General features: G+C 47.6%; 1 pseudogene; it reads right to left on the minus strand.

Annotated features, from left to right (window-relative positions):
* Nucleotides 1-514: 514 nt before the first annotated feature.
* LOC121561110 lies at nucleotides 515-15,397 on the minus strand (annotated as a pseudogene).
* Between the last annotated feature and the right edge of the window lie 768 nt (nucleotides 15,398-16,165).

A 16,165-nucleotide genomic window follows, 5' to 3' on the forward strand; every position in this document is an offset into this window, starting at 1 on the left:
TATTTATTTCAGAAAATGTCAAATTGTGAGAAAATACAGTACATTGATGCAAAAGAACAGTAAATTATGTTTCTTAAAAGATCTGTCTTTGAAGTATAATAAAAAGTGAGAATTTTCAATCATGTCGATACATTCTCTGGACAAGAGGCTGGCCATAACCAGACCCCTTTCCAGGATTTATCTTTCACATGTTGATGATGAAGAGCTGAGGCCTACTTCTTGTTTTTGAATATCTTTCTGTTTCTTAGGATTTCCACTGAACCCAAAATGTCCTAGATCTTCAGGCCTGGTCCATAGTCGTAGAAATGTTGCTTGAGCTTGAGGGAATGACACAAAATAACAGTGCTGTTTCCCATGCAATGTCCAAGTCTTCAAGAGTGGCCAAGTGATTCTGTGGACCATTCCTCAAGTTAAATAAAGTTATGTAACTTAAGTACCCTTGATGTCTTGAGAGAGTCCCTCTGTATGAGTGTTTTTATCTGGCATGTCTAAGAGATCTCCAGTGATTGGGGGGGTCGTCAAAGGTCATGCCAGGCTGGCCGGTCCGGAACAGGGAAGCAAGGAGACCTGGGTAAGGGGAGAGCCGCTTTGGCTCATGGAGCCATGGTGTCTTGGTGCCCCGTGTAGATGCTGCTTCAGCCTCCACCTTCGCCATCTCCTCTGTACCTCGTACTGTACCTTTGTGTGGGGGGAGGGGATGGAGAAAGTGTATCATCGAGCACTAGTTAATCAGGGCTAGCTGCCTAATATTAGCAATAGCACATTTATACCACTTATTTCAACTTCATTTTACATCATAGTTTTGAGAAATGGACAAAAAACCTACCTCCCCATTTAGAAAACAGTAAAGAACAGCAACTCCAAAGCCCTGGAAAGGAAGAAAGGGGAATTTAGACATCAAATAGTATTCCTGCAAAGTAAAAAAGTAAAAATCAAAATTACCTGTGTTGATGGAAGAGCCAGCTCAACAAAGGTCCATATTTTGTAAGTTAAACCACTGACTTTGATGGGTAAGAAGGCAAAGAGGATGTAGTACAAACCAAAGAGGGTCACCAAAAGAAAAGTAGATTTGGTAAGTCTCCTGAAAAGATACAAGGAAAATATGCAATTTTAAAATACATAAATCAATACTGTACACATGTTTGGAGAGATTCCATTAGTTTGCCGTTGTGCTGGTCTTTCAGGTTTGACTGGGCAACGCTTACAGAAAGTTAGCACAGGTACTGTAACACTGTTTTAAGTTTTTTTTATACCCTACAGAATAAACATCCTTGAAATGCTTTGGTAATAGTATATTCTGGTGATTTTGACAACTCACTTGTATTGGCTGAATTCAGTTCCATGCATGTCTGGCATCCGCAGTTTCCCCACCAGAATTCGTATGATACTCAGAAAAAATATAAAATTAATCTGCAATGAAATGGCAACAAATGATTACCGTAGGGAGTAAAACAAATATTTACATTCTCAGTTATATAAAAAACAAACATCAAATTGTATTTGTCACATACACAGAATACAAAGGGTGTTAACTGACAGTGAAACGCTTGCTTACGAGCCCTTTACAACAATGCAGTAAAAACATATATACAAGAATGAAGCTGTATACAGGGAGTACCAGATCAATGTGCATGGGTATGGGGTACACTATTTGAGGTAGATAAGGACATGAAGTCAGGGTAAAGGGACTAGGCATCAGGATAGATAAAAATATAAGTAAAATAAAGCACAGAGTAGCAGCAGCAGCATGTGTGTGTTTCTTTTTTTGTATACAAAACATTAAGAACACCTGCTCTTTCCATGACAGACTGACCAGGTGAAAGCTATGGTCCCTTATTGATGTCACCTGTTAAATCTACTCCAATCAGTGTAGATGAAGGGGAGGAGACAGGTTAAAGAAGGATGTTTAATCCTTGAGACATGGATTGTGTGTGTGTGCCATTCAGAGGGTGAATGGGAAAGACAAAAGATTTAAGTGCTTTTGAATAGGGAATGGTAGTAGGTGCCAGGTACACCGGTTTGAATGTTTCAAGAAATGCAAACATAAATGCTCCACCACCCAAAGGACATCCAGCCAACTTGACACAACTGTGGGAAGCATTGAAGTCAACGTGGGCCAGCATCCCTGTGGAACGCTTTCGACACCTTGTAGTCCATGCCCTGATGAATTGAGGCTATTCTGAGGGCAAAAGGGGGTGCAACTCAATATTAGGAAGGTGTTCGTAATGTTTTGTACACTCAGTGTGTGTGCGTGTATGTATGTGTATATATGTATATATATATACAGTGGGGAAAAAAAGTATTTAGTCAGCCACCAATTGTGCAAGTTCTCCCACTTAAAAAGATGAGAGAGGCCTGTCATTTTCGTCATAGGTACACGTCAACTATGACAGAGAAAGGTGTTCGTAATGTTTTGTACACTCAGTGTGTGTGCGTGTATGTATGTGTATATATGTATATATATATACAGTGGGGAAAAAAAGTATTTAGTCAGCCACCAATTGTGCAAGTTCTCCCACTTAAAAAGATGAGAGAGGCCTGTCATTTTCGTCATAGGTACACGTCAACTATGACAGAGAAATTGAGGGAAAAAAATCCAGAAAATCAAATTGTAGGATTTTTTATGAATTTATTTGCAAATTATGGTGGAAAATAAGTATTTGGTCACCTACAAACAAGCAAGATTTCTGTCTCTCACAGACCTGTAACTTCTTCTTTAAGAGGTTTCTCTGTCCTCCACTCGTTACCTGTATTAATGGCACCTGTTTGAACTTGTTATCAGTATAAAAGACACCTGTCCACAACCTCAAACAGTCACACTCCAAACTCCACTATGGCCAAGACCAAAGAGCTGTCAAAGGACACCAGAAACAAAATTGTAGACCTGCACCAGGCTGGGAAGACTGAATCTGCAATAGGTAAGCAGCTTGGTTTGAAGAAATCAACTGTGGGAGCAATTATTAGGAAATGGAAGACATACAAGACCACTTATAATCTCCCTCGATCTGGGGCTCCACGCAAGATCTCACCCCATGGGGTCAAAATGATCACAAGAACGGTGAGCAAAAATCCCAGAACCACACGGGGGGACCTAGTGAATGACCTGCAGAGAGCTGGGACCAAAGTAACAAAGCCTACCATCAGTAACACACTACGCCGCCAGGGACTCAAATCCTGCAGTGCAGACGTGTCCCCCTGCTTAAGCCAGTACATGTCCAGGCCCGTCTGAAGTTTGCTAGAGTGCATTTGGATGATCCAGAAGAGGATTGGGAGAATGTCATATGTCATATGGTCAGATGAAACCAAAATAGAACTTGTCGTGTTTGGAGGACAAATAATGCTGAGTTGCATCCAAAGAACACCATACCTACTGTGAAGCATGGGGGTGGAAACATCATGCTTTGCGGCTGTTTTTCTGCAAAGGGACCAGGACGACTGATCCGTGTAAAGGAAAGAATGAATGGGGCCATTTATCATGTGATTTTGAGTGAAAACCTCCTTCCATCAGCAAGGGCATTGAAGATGAAACGTGGCTGGGTCTTTCAGCATGACAATGATCCCAAACACACCGCCCGGGACAACGAAGGAGTGGCTTCGTGAAGAAGCATTTTAAGGTCCTGGAATGGCCTAGCCAGTCTCCAGATCTCAACCCCATAGAAAATCTTTGGAGGGAGTTGAAAGTCCGTGTTGCCCAGCGACAGCCCCAAAACATCACTGCTCTAGAGGAGATCTGCATGGAGGAATGGGCCAAAATACCAGCAACAGTGTGTGAAAACCTTGTGAAGACTTACAGAAAACGTTTGACCTGTGTCATTGCCAACAAAGGGTATATAACAAAGTATTGAGAAACTTTTGTTATTGACCAAATACTTATTTTCCACCATAATTTGCAAATAAATTCATAAAAAATTCTACAATGTGATTTTCTGGATTTTTTTTCCTCATTTTGTCTGTCATAGTTGACGTGTACCTATGATGAAAATTACAGGTCTCTCTCATCTTTTTAAGTGGGAGAAAATGCACAATTGGTGGCTGACTAAATACTTTTTTTCCCCACTGTGTATATATATATATATATATATATATATATATATATATATATATAAAATGTATAGAGAGGGCTAGTCAGTGCAAGATAGGGTCAATGCAGATAGTCCGGGTAACCATTTAATTAACTATTTATGGCTATTAGCAGTCTTACGGCTTGGGGGTAGAAGCTGTCTCGGAACCTGTTGGGCCGAGAGCTGATGCTCCGGTACCATTTGCCGGACGGTAGCAGAGTGAACAGTGAACTTGGGTGGGTGTCTTTGACACATTTTCAGGCCTTCCTCTGACATTGCCTGATATAGAGGTCCTGGATGGCCTGTAGCGCTTGTCGAGGGCGGTTCATTTTCCATACCAAGCGGTGATGCACCCAATCAAAATGCTCTCGATGCAGCTGTGTAACTTTTTGACGATCCAAGGGCCCATGCCAAATCTTTTCGGCCCTGAGGGGAAGAGACACTTTCGTGCCCTCTTCACGACTGTGCGGGTGTGTGTACACCATGTTAAGTCCTTAGTGATGTGGACGCCGAGGAACTTGAAGCTTTCGACCTGCTCCACTACAGCCCCATCGATGTGGATCAGGACATGCTCTCCCCTCTTTCTCCTGTAGTCCACACTCAGCTCCTTGGTCTTACTGATGTTGAGGAGAGGCTGATGTCCTGCCACCACACTGCCAAGTCTCTGACCTCCTCCCTGTAGGCTGTCTCATCACCATCAGTGATCAGGCCTACCACCGTTGTCGTCAGCAAACTTGATGGTGCTGGAGTCGTGGGTGAACAGGGAGTACAGGAGGGGACTAGGCACACACCCCCTGAGGGGCCCCCGTGTTGATGGTCAGCGTGGCGGAGGTGTTGTTGCCTACCCTCACCATCTGGGGCCGGCCCGTCAGGAAGTCCAGGATCCAGTTACAGAGGTTCAGTCCCATGGTCCCGAGCTTGGTGAGGAGCTTGGAGGGAATATGGTGTTGAATGCTGCGCTGTAGTCTATGAACAGCAATCTCACATAGTGATTTCCCCTCTTGTCCAGGTGGGGAGAGGCGGTGTGAAATGCAATTGAGATAGCATCATCTGTGGATCTGTTGGGGCAGTATGTGAATTGGGAGTGGTTCCAGGGTGTCTGGGATAATGGTGTTGATGTGTGACTTGACCAGCCTTCCAAAGCACTTAATAATTAAAGATGCGAGTGCTACAGGGCGATAGTCATTTAGGCAGTTTACCTTGGAGTTCTTGGGAACAGGTACAATGGTGGTCAGCTTGAAACATGTTAGGATTACAATCTGGTACAAGGAGAGATTGAACATGTCCGTGAAGACACTTGCCAGCTGGTCTGCGCATGCTCTGAGAATGTGCCCTGGTATTCTGTCTTGAAGAATCTTGAACAATGCATAGGCCTAATCATTAGTTATCAACAGAGATTGATGCACTTACAACTATGAAGAGTAGGACTGGTACTCTGAGAATCCACCAAACCCAGTCATGTACCCTTGTCTCCCAGCAGCTTGAGGAGAAAGAGAAACCTATTAATGTATGTGAACTATGATGATGATGCAATTGTCATCTGTTTAAAATGGTCTATGACATCCCATTCATCTGTATCTTACCCTTCATCCTCATAGAAGTATTTTGCCAAGCCCCAGGATACAATGACAATCATTGGCAAACCTATGTAGAAAAACAAAAACTGTTTAGTTAAATTCAATCCCTCTTTTCAGTGAACAGTTCACTATGACATGACATTGCTAGATGACATCAATGACATGGCATGTGTAGTGTTGTTGTAATGTAGAGGGGACAGGTGTCCGTACCCCAGCCCTGGATGATGTACCACCACAGGGGTTTCTTCTTGGAGAAGAAGGAGACGCTGACCAGGGTGTGGAGGTAGTGTCCCTCCACCAGCAGCCAGCTGTAGTTAGCCATGATGCAGTAGTTGGAGAACATCACCACTAACTTACACACCACCTACAGGATATGATGAGAAAAGATACACTACATGACCAAAAGTATGTGGACACCTGCTTGTCAAACGTCTCATTCCAAAATCATGGGCATTCATATGGAGTTTGTCCCCCCTTTGCTGCTATAACAGCCTCCACTTCTGGGAAGGCTTTCCACTAGATGTTGGAACATTGCCGCGGGGACTTGCTTCCATTCAGCCACGAGTATAAGTGAGGTCGGGCACTGATGTTGGGCGATTAGGCCTGGCTCGCAGTCGGCGGTCCAATTTATCCCAAAGGTGTTCGATGGGGTTGAGGTCAGGGATCTGTGCAGGCCAGTCAAGTTATATTTACTCATCAATCTACACACAATACCCCATAATGACAAAGCGAAAACTAAAAACACCTTATTTACATAAGTATTCAGACCCTTTGCTATGAGACTCGAAATTGAGCTCAGGTGCATCCTGTTTCCATTGTTCATCCTTGAGATGTTTCTACAACTTGATTGGAGTCCACCAGTGGTAAATTCAATTGATTGGACATGATTTGGAAAGGCACACACCTGTCTATATAAGGTACCACAGTTGACAGTGCATGTCAGAGGAAAAACCAAGCCATGAGGTCGAAGGAATTGTCCGTAGAGCTCCGAGACAGGATTGTGTTGAGGCACAGATCTGGGGAAGGGTACAGCAATGTCTGCAGCATTGAAGGTCCCCAAGAACACAGTGGGCTCCATCATTCTTAAACGGAAGAAGTTTGGAACCACCAAGACTCTTCCTAGAGCTGGCTGCCCGGCCAAACTTAGCAATCGGGGGAGAAGGGCCTTGGTCAGGGAGTTGACCAAGAACCCGATGGTCACTCTGACAGAGCTTCAGAGTTCCTCTGTGGAGATGGGAGAACCTTCCAGAAGGACAACCATCTCTGCAGCACTCCACCAATCAGGCCTTTATAGTAAAGTGGCCAGACGGAAGCCACTCCTCAGTAAAAGGCACGTGACAGCCCGCTTGGAGTTTGGCTAAAGGACTCTCAGACCATGAGAAACAAGATTCTCTGGTCTGATGAAACCTGGCACCATCCCTACGGTGAAGCATGGTGGTGGCAGCATCATGCTGTGGGGATGTTTTTCAACGGAAGGGACTGGGAGACTAGTCAGGATTTAGGGAAATATGAACAGAGCAAAGTACAGAGAGATCCTTGATGAAAACCTGCTCCAGTGCGCTCAGGACCTTAGACTTAGGCGAAGGTTCACCTTCCAACAGGACAACGACCCTAAGCACACAGCCAAGACAACGCAGGAGTGGCTTCGGGACAAGTCTCTGAATGTCCTTGAGTGGCCCAGCCAGAGCCTGGACTTGAACCCCATCGAACATCTCTGGAGAGACTTGAAAATAGGTGTGCAGCAATGCTCCCCATCCAACCTGACAGAGCTTGAGAGGATCTGCAGAGAAGAATGGGAGAAATTCCCAAATACAGGTGTGCCACGCTTGTAGCGTCATACCCAAGAAGACGTGAGGCTGTAATCGCTGCCAAAGGTGCTTCAACAAACTATTGAGTAAAGGGTCTGAATACTTATGTAAATGTGATATTTCCGTTTTTTATGTTTCATAAATTTGCAAACATTTCTAAAAACCTGTTTTTGCTTTGTCATTATGGGGTATTGTGTGTAGATTGATGAGGGGAAAAAACTATGTAATCCATTTTAGAATAAGGCTGTAACGTAACAAAATGTGGAAAAGTCAAGGGGTCCGAATACTTTCTGAATGCACTGTATAGTGTAGGAGGGGTATTTTAGTATGTTCATATCATGTTGAAAGATTAATAACTATCAAAACCAGGAATTTTTTCAAGAGTTAGAAAAGTGAGTTATTCTGCTTTCACACACTCAATTACTAATTTCTCTCTATCAATCTGTTCATCCATTTACACATGCATTGACAGTCACTACAAAGTACAGTAGATACGTACTGGGTAGTCGTCACAATGGTAGAAGTCTTCATCGGTGAAGAGCACAGAGTATTTGATGAAGATGAAGGAAGTACGCAGGATGAAGGAGTTGGATGTGGATGTAGTTTCTGGTGCAGTGCAGTTTCCTAGACAACAGGAAAAGTGTAAAAGCAGCTGTAAATGTCCTCCTTGACCAACATGCTTTTGACACCCATGTTGTAATATGTTTAATCCCCCACTGAGACACAATATTAAGATAAGCATGTTGGTTACAGTCTGGTTTATTGGGTATCCAAATGGATTATCATATATTTTTATCATAATAATTCTTAGACTTGATTCTCTGTTTCTCACCTAAAGAGACAGAGGATGGTGATGGCGATGGTGAGAGAGATTAGAGAGAGAGCGTAGCCTGCAGTGTACATGGTCTTCACGTAGGGGAAGTACATGTGGGAGTCATGTGACTGGGAGGAAAAAGTGGCCTGGTGTAAGAATATATTTTTATGAAAATTGTCCATGTATTTTTAAATCACTGCTCAACACTTCTATGGCTTTCCCTTATTTGTATGTATTTGTCCTGAATCAAAGACAAAACCATTGATGTAGCATATACTAAGATTACACATGTACCCACCTCTCCAAGTAAGTGTAAGGTTTCGTTGAAACATGCATGCTCGTAAGGAGGGAATGGGTCCGTCCAGCCCGTGTCTGTGCAGTTCCGGTACACTTTACCTGGAAAATCATACAGTCTCATCAATACTTACTTACTGTTCTGTTCAAATAAATGAATTATGGCCATCAAAATAGTCGGCATCAGAGAAAAAAAACTTGACCATGCAGAGCAACGGTGGAACAGACCAAATATTTTCTAAGACACACAGACCTACATTGTTACGGTTCGGCACTGTTGGTCCGGTTCCCGCTTGTTTCCCTGTTCCTTTTTCCCTCGTGTGTGTGGTCTGTGTCTGTCTCCTGCTGGGTGCAGCCCCAGTCAGAGGATCTAGGTCAGGGCGTGGCCATTCTCTCTCATGCTCCGTTGCCCAGCTGGGCTCATTGTCATCAATCAACCAGCAGTTATCTACCCCGGGCTGGACACCTCTCAGCGCCAGTTCGTTTCTACACTACCTGTGGTAACTTGGCTCCGTACAGCAAATCTCAGTTTAGTTGTACTCTCTCAGTATTATAGTTGTTTCTGCCACATTTGTCAACCCTCTGTCTCTCCTTCGACCAGATCCCGTCTGTTCCTGCTGCCTGCCTGCCTGCCATTCCCATCGCCGCAACCTGCTCCTCTGTTGCGATACTCCTCGTCATCCAGCTCTCTGGACTACTGGCTCTCCACCCCACTCAGCTCCCTAGCCCGGCCTGAAGCTACTCCACCCTGGAACTGCTCTCTCTGCCAAGACACGCTGAATAAATTAATCCTAATCCACCTCTCTTGTTCGTGTGTCCGTCTCTGCACCTGGAGTCCCCACCCAACCTAATAGAACGAACTGGCCAAACATGGACTCAGCAGAGATGCCACATGTGCAAACAACGGGTGATGGGATAACTGTGCGCCCCCTCCATTCACACAGGGAATGTTCATTGGGACAACACGACCAACTCATCCGGACTCTTGTGGATAACAACCAGCAGTTGTTGGATCAAGTCTATCTCATCTCACCTCTCAGGTAGCTAACCTGGTAACACTCACTACCCTTCCTCCTCTGCTTCTCCTCTCGCCTGTTCCTCCTAAGCAGTGGCCCAGGCTCGGCTTCCGCTCCTGCTCCTTCGGGAACCCCCCTACAACCTCACCCCGAACCTTTCACCGGGACCTGAACAAATGCCGTGGTTTCTGCTTCAGTGCCGCTTTGGTGTTCCAACAGAAGCCTGTCTTTCTCCACGGAATCCTCAAAGGTACATTACGCACTTGGGGTTAATGAGGGGCAAAGCTTTGATTTGGGCAGAAGCGGCTTGTTCTACTCAGCAGCAGATTGCCAGCCCCGCGTTTGACGATTTTTCCTCTCAATTGAAAGTTGTGTTTGATCACCCGACCATGCCGGGACCGCCACAAAGAGACTATTGAAGCTACGACAGGGCACGGGTAGCATGGGCATGAATACGCCATTGATTTTGGACCTTGGCAGCGATTCCAAGTGGAATGACGAAGCTCTTCAGGGAGCGTTTGTTAACCGGTCTAAGTGACACGATTAAGAATGAACTAGCTGTTGCGTGATGAGCCTGCTAACCTTCATGTTCTCGTTCCCTGCTACACGAATAGACAACAGGCTACGGGAGAGGAGACAGGAGAGGGGCGGTCGGGTCCACACCGCAGCGGGATCCCTCCACGGAACTAGACGAGCCCATGCAGCTGGGCCGTGCTCGTCTGTCCCCTGCCGAAAAGGAACGGGCGCATGCGGGCTGGTGAGTGCATGTACTGTGGGGACCGCACTCATTTCCTGGTTAACTGTCCGGTTCGCCCAAAAGACCAAGCTCGCCAGGTAAAAGTGGGCATACTTGCCGGAAAGTGCTACACCGACTCAATGCCCACAGCACCCCGTCTAGTTATCCCAGCTACAGTCCAGTTCAGAATCTCATCTCTCCCACTAGCTGCTCCATCGACTCTGGTGCTGAGGATAGTTTCCTTTGACGTTAACCTGGTCACTCAGGCTGAGATCCCTGTTAAGCCCCTGCCTAAGCCTATAACAGTAACCGCTATTGATGGCCATCAGTTTGCCAACATCACCCATCAAACTGTCCCCGCTTTCTCTCATGCTGTCGGCAATCACAAAGAAACCATCCAGTTTAAAGTAGTCTCCCCTCCTCGGCCTCCCCCCTTATCCTCGGTTTCCTTGGCTTAGCATTCACAACCCCCCATATTGACTGGCAAAACCACAAAATACAGTTGGAGCACTCACTGCCATTCTGTTTGCCTTGGGTCGGGCTATTCCGCCCTCGGTAGGTTCCCCCTGTCTTCCCTGTCAAAACCCCAGAACCTCTCTTCAGTCCCTGAGGAGTACCTGGACCTGGCCGAGGTATTCAGTAAATCCAAAGCACTCTCACTACCACCTCATAGGCCATACGATTGCGCTATTGAGTTAGCCTGAGCCCTTTGCCGTCCAGTCGGCTTTCGGAATCTGTCCCAGTTCTGAGAGAGAAGCTAGTGGAAACCTACATAGGCGACTCCTAACCTCTTGGCATCATTCGTCCCTCATCTTCCGCTGTTGGTGCTGGGTTCTTTTTGTTGAGAAGAAGGACAAAACACTACGCCTGCATTGACTACAGAGGACTTAATAACATCACAGTCAGAAATACGTACCCCCTGCCTCTCATCAACTCAGCATCGAACCCCTTCATGGTGCACCACCGTGTTACCAAACTCGACCTCATGTAACGACCACCTGAGTTAGGATCAGGCCGGGAGACGAATGGAAGACTGGGTTCAATACCCCTCTCGGACACTTTGAATACCTAGTCATGTATTCGGTCTCACTAACGCCCCAGCAGTGTTTCAGGCCATGGTCTAACGATGTGTTGAGGGATTTTCTACACCGTTTGTGTTTGTCTATTTGGATGACATTCTAATATTCTCTAAGTCACAGGATGAACACCGTCTCCCACGTCCGTCTGGTTCTCCAACGCCTCATGGAAAATAAACCGTATGTGAAAGCAGAAAAAATAGAGTTCCACGGCAGTCCGTCCCTTTTTGGGCTTTATTATCGAGCGGGGACAAGTGTCACCAGACCCTGACAAGATCAAGAGCGGTTGTGGAGTGGCTCCACACCCACGTCTCGGAAGCAGCAACGCTGGCGCTTCGCCAACGCCTTCTACCGCCCTCATCAGGGGTTTCAGCCGAGTGGTTGCCCCCTGACCAAGCTTACCTCCCCTAAGGTGCCATTCCTGATGGACGCCTGAGGCCGTAGTCAGCTGTGAGTACATTGAAGGAACTATTCACCACCTCACCTGTTCTTACTCATCCAGACACTAGTTTGCAGTTTGTGGAAGTGGACGCTCTGATTCGGGGGTGGGGGCAGTCCCCTGTCACTAACGCTTCCCCACGGACCAGAAGCTCCATCCTGTGGCCTTTTCTCCAGGAGATTGACCCCTGCTGAGAAGAACTACGACGTGGGTAACTCGGGAGTTGCTTGCTGTCAAGTTGGTGGAGGAGTGGAGGCACTGGCTAGACGGAGCAGAGCAACCCTTCATAGTCTGGACAGACCACAAGAACCTGGCTTATATCCAGTCAGCCAAGAGGCTGAACTCCCGCCAGGCCAGATGGGCTCTGTTCTTCAGCAGGTTCAAGTTTTATTTTAACATATCGTCCTGGCACACGTAATGTCAAGCCTGATGCCCTCTCTCGCCAGTTTACAGACAATGAAGACTTCAGCAATCCTGAACCTGTTCTGCCCGCTTCCTGTTTGGTGGTTGGCTGTTCACTGGGAAATCGAGTCCCTCGTCCGATCGGGCACAAAGAGTTGGAACCTGACCGGCCGATGGCCCCCGACCTTCTCTATGTTCCCGCAGCGTCGGCCCAGTGCTCAACTGGATCCACACCTCCACGATTCTCCTGCCACCCTGGTAGAACCGTACACTGTCGCTACTTAAGAGGCACTTTTGGGGCCATCCGGCCGAGGCGACGTCCGGGAGTACGTGGCGGCCTGTTCCATCTGTGCCCAAAGTAAGGCTTCCCACAGGGCTCCTTGGGCCTGCTGCGGCCTCTCCCAGTCCCCGAGTCGTCCTTGGTCTCACGTGGCCTTGACTCCGTCACTGGACTTCTATGTCTGAGGGTAAGGACACCATACTCACCATCGTGGGACAGATTCTCTAAATCTGCCCATTTTGTTGCATTACCAAAATTACCGTCTGCCAGTGAGACAGCCGACCTCTTTGTCCTACATGTATTCCGTCCCCATGGAATCCCTGTGGACATAGTGTCCGATAGAGGTCCACAGTTCATTTCTCGGGTATGGAAGGAGTTTTGTTGGCTCTGGGTGCCTCTGTCAGTCTCTCTCATCAGGTTTCATCCCCAATCCAATGGCGAGACTGAGAGGACCAATCAGGACCTGGAGGCTGCTCACGCTGTGCTGACATCCCAGAACCCGTCCACCTGGGCCAAACATCTCCCGTGGGTCGAATATGTCCACAATTCCTCACCTCATCTGCACCGGCCCCTCTCACCTTTGAGGGCGGCTTTGGGGTATCAACCGCCATTGTTCCCGTCTCAAGAAAGGGAGTTAGCCGTTCCCGTCAGTTCAGGATAACCTTCTGTCGCTGCCGGCAAGGTGTGGGTGGACACCCGTGAGGCCCTTCTACGGACAGCAGAGCGTAACAAGAGGGTGGCGGACAGGCACAGGGTAGTCGCTCCCCAGTTCCAGCCTGGTCAGCGAGTCTGGCTCTCTTTCAGCAACATCCCCCTGCGTACTGACTCCCGTGAAGCTGCTTCGCCCGGTATTTGGGTCCTGAGATCGACTCCATCATCAACCCCCTTCGGCTGTTCGGGTTGAAGCTTCCCCAGGCCAGAGAGTCCATCCTACATTTCACGTGTCCCAGCTGAAGCTGGTCTCCTCCCAGCCCTTGCCTGTCCGCCTGTGGATCTCCGCCACCGCAGATTGACGCATTATCCAGCCTACACGGTGCGGAGACTGCTGGACGTCCGGAGGCGTGGTAGAGGGCTTCAGTACCTGGTGGACTGGGAGGGATACGGTCTTGAGGAGAGGTCCTGGATTGACGATTTACACTGGATCCGCAGCTGGTGGCTGACTTCATAGGGAACCACCCTGACAGCCGGGTGGGTCGCCGGGTGGCGCCCGTTGAGGGGGGGGTACTGTTACGGTTCGGCACTGTTGGTCCGGTTCTCGCTTGTTTCCCTGTTCCTTTTTTCCCTGTGTGTGTGTGTGGTCTGTGTCTGCTCTCCCCGCTGTGCAGCCCAGTCAGAGGATCTAGGTCAGGCGTGGCCATTCTCTCATGTCCGTTACTTCCAGCTGCGGCTCATTGTCATCAATCAACCAGCAGTTATCTACCCGGGCTGGACACCCTCCAGCGCCAGTTGGTTCTCCTAGCACTACCTGCTGGTAACGGCTCCGTACAGCAAATCTCAGTTTAGTTGTACTCTCTCAGATTATAGTTGTTTCTGCCACATTTGTAACCTGTCTCTCTCCTTCGACCAGATCCCGTCTGTTCCTGCTGCCTGCCTGCCTGCCATTCCCACGCCGCAACCTGCTCCTCTGTTGTCTGATATCCTCGTCATCCAGCTCTCTGGACTACTGGCTCTCCACCCCACTCAGCTCCTACCCCGGCCTGAAGCTACTCCACCCTGAACTGCTGCTCTCTGCCAAGACACGTGACAATTACATCCTAATCCACCTCTTTGTCCGTGTGTCCGTCTCTGCACCTGGAGTCCCCACCCAACCTAATATACCATAGTACGAGGTTTCAATCTCTCCTGGTATTTTAGTGTAGGCAGGTTTTTGCAGGCTTCATTTGTGTTATGTAAGGTTGTCATAAATCACTTCACGATGCAGCCAGTTTCCACAAGCAGACACTTATGAACTCTTCACCACTCCTCTGTCCTTTTTTAGTCTATCGCATATATGAGCATCAATCACAGTTTATGGTAGAAAGATAAACATTTTTGTATTGAATGGAAACAAATTATCTTAGTAGTGGATCATTAACTAACTACATACATAATAGCCCAGGGGTGGGGTGGGAGTCTAAGACATCATAACAGCGCCAGGGGTGTGGGGTGGGGGTCTAACACACAACAGCCAGGTGGGGTGGGGGTCTGACTCACATAACAGCCAGGGGTGCGGTGGGGGGTCTAAAACACATCATAACAGCCAGGGGGTGGGGTGGGGGTCTAACACATAACAGCCAGGGGTGGGGTGGGGGTCTAAACATCATAACAGCCAGGGGGTGGGGTGGGGGTCTAAGACATCATAACAGCCAGGGGTGGGGGTGGGGTGGGGGTGGGGGTGGGGTGGGGGTGGGGGTCTAAGACATCACTGCTAACAGCCAGGGGGTGGGGGGTCCTAACGCATAACAGCCAGGGGTGGGGTGGGGGTCTAACACACTGCACAGCCAGGGGGTGGGGTGGGGGTCTAACACTATAACAGCCAGGGGTGGGGTGGGGGGTCTAACGCATTGTAACAGCCCAGGGGGTGGGGTGGGGTTCTAACTTACATCATAACAGCCAGGGGTGGGGTGAGGGGTCTAACACATAACAGCCAGGGGTGGGGTGGGGGTCTTAACACAAACAGCCAGGGGTGGAGTGGGGGTCTAACACAAGGCTGTGTAACAGCCAGGGGTGGGGTGTGGGGGTCTAACACATCATAACAGCCGAGGGGGTGGGGTGGGGGTCTAACACATCACTGTAACAGCCAGGGGTGGGGTGGGGGTCTTACACATAACTGTCCAGGGGTGGGGTGGGGGTCCAATGGTACACACATCGTAACAGCCAGGGGTGGGGTGGGGGTCTCTCACCTGATTTGAAGAAATTGGGGACATTGTGATGCAGTTTCCTTCAAAAGCAAGGGAGACCAGCAATTCAAGTGGTTCCACATTCCTTAGAAGTTCGTATAAGAAAAAAAAATCAGTTACCATTATCTTTTTTTTTGGGGGAGTATACATGTGTTTGGTGGTTTATGTGTTTATGACATTTGGCAAACAGTACAAATGACAGTCCTTGTTTGATCGGTGTGAATAATTTACATTTTAGTCATTTAGCAGAATGCTCTTATCTAGAGTGACTTAAGGAGCAATTGAGTGTTAAATGCCTTGCTCAAGGGCACATTGACAGATTTTTCACCTAGTTGCCTCGGGATTCGAATAAGCCACCTTTCCGGTTACTGGTTAAACGCTCTTCGGCTACCTGCCTGCCATAGTACAGTTAACAAGTAGCAATAAGAGGAGTAAGACAAACAGCTCGATAACCATGGATGAACTGACTCCCAACATGACAGTAATGTTGAACTCCAAAAGGGGTAACTAACTACAACAATAATACAGTGCATGTTGAGCTGTAACCTACTCTATACTGCCACAGAGGGAAACCCTGAGTCCACTGTCAAACTGGCCTGGTTCCCAGTGATGTGCTGATGTTTGCAGTTTCAGATTTTGATACCTGTGGGACTTGGAAATGATTCCTCTTATGTTGTATATATCACTATAATGCCATTCAGAGAAAACTTTAAAAACGAACAGAAATGTCTAAGAACATTGCATTATTATGGAATAGAGAAGGAATACACCTAGTGACTAAAA

The sequence above is a fragment of the Coregonus clupeaformis genome, unplaced genomic scaffold (assembly GCF_020615455.1).
Source record: "Coregonus clupeaformis isolate EN_2021a unplaced genomic scaffold, ASM2061545v1 scaf3332, whole genome shotgun sequence".
NCBI lineage: Eukaryota > Metazoa > Chordata > Actinopteri > Salmoniformes > Salmonidae > Coregonus > Coregonus clupeaformis.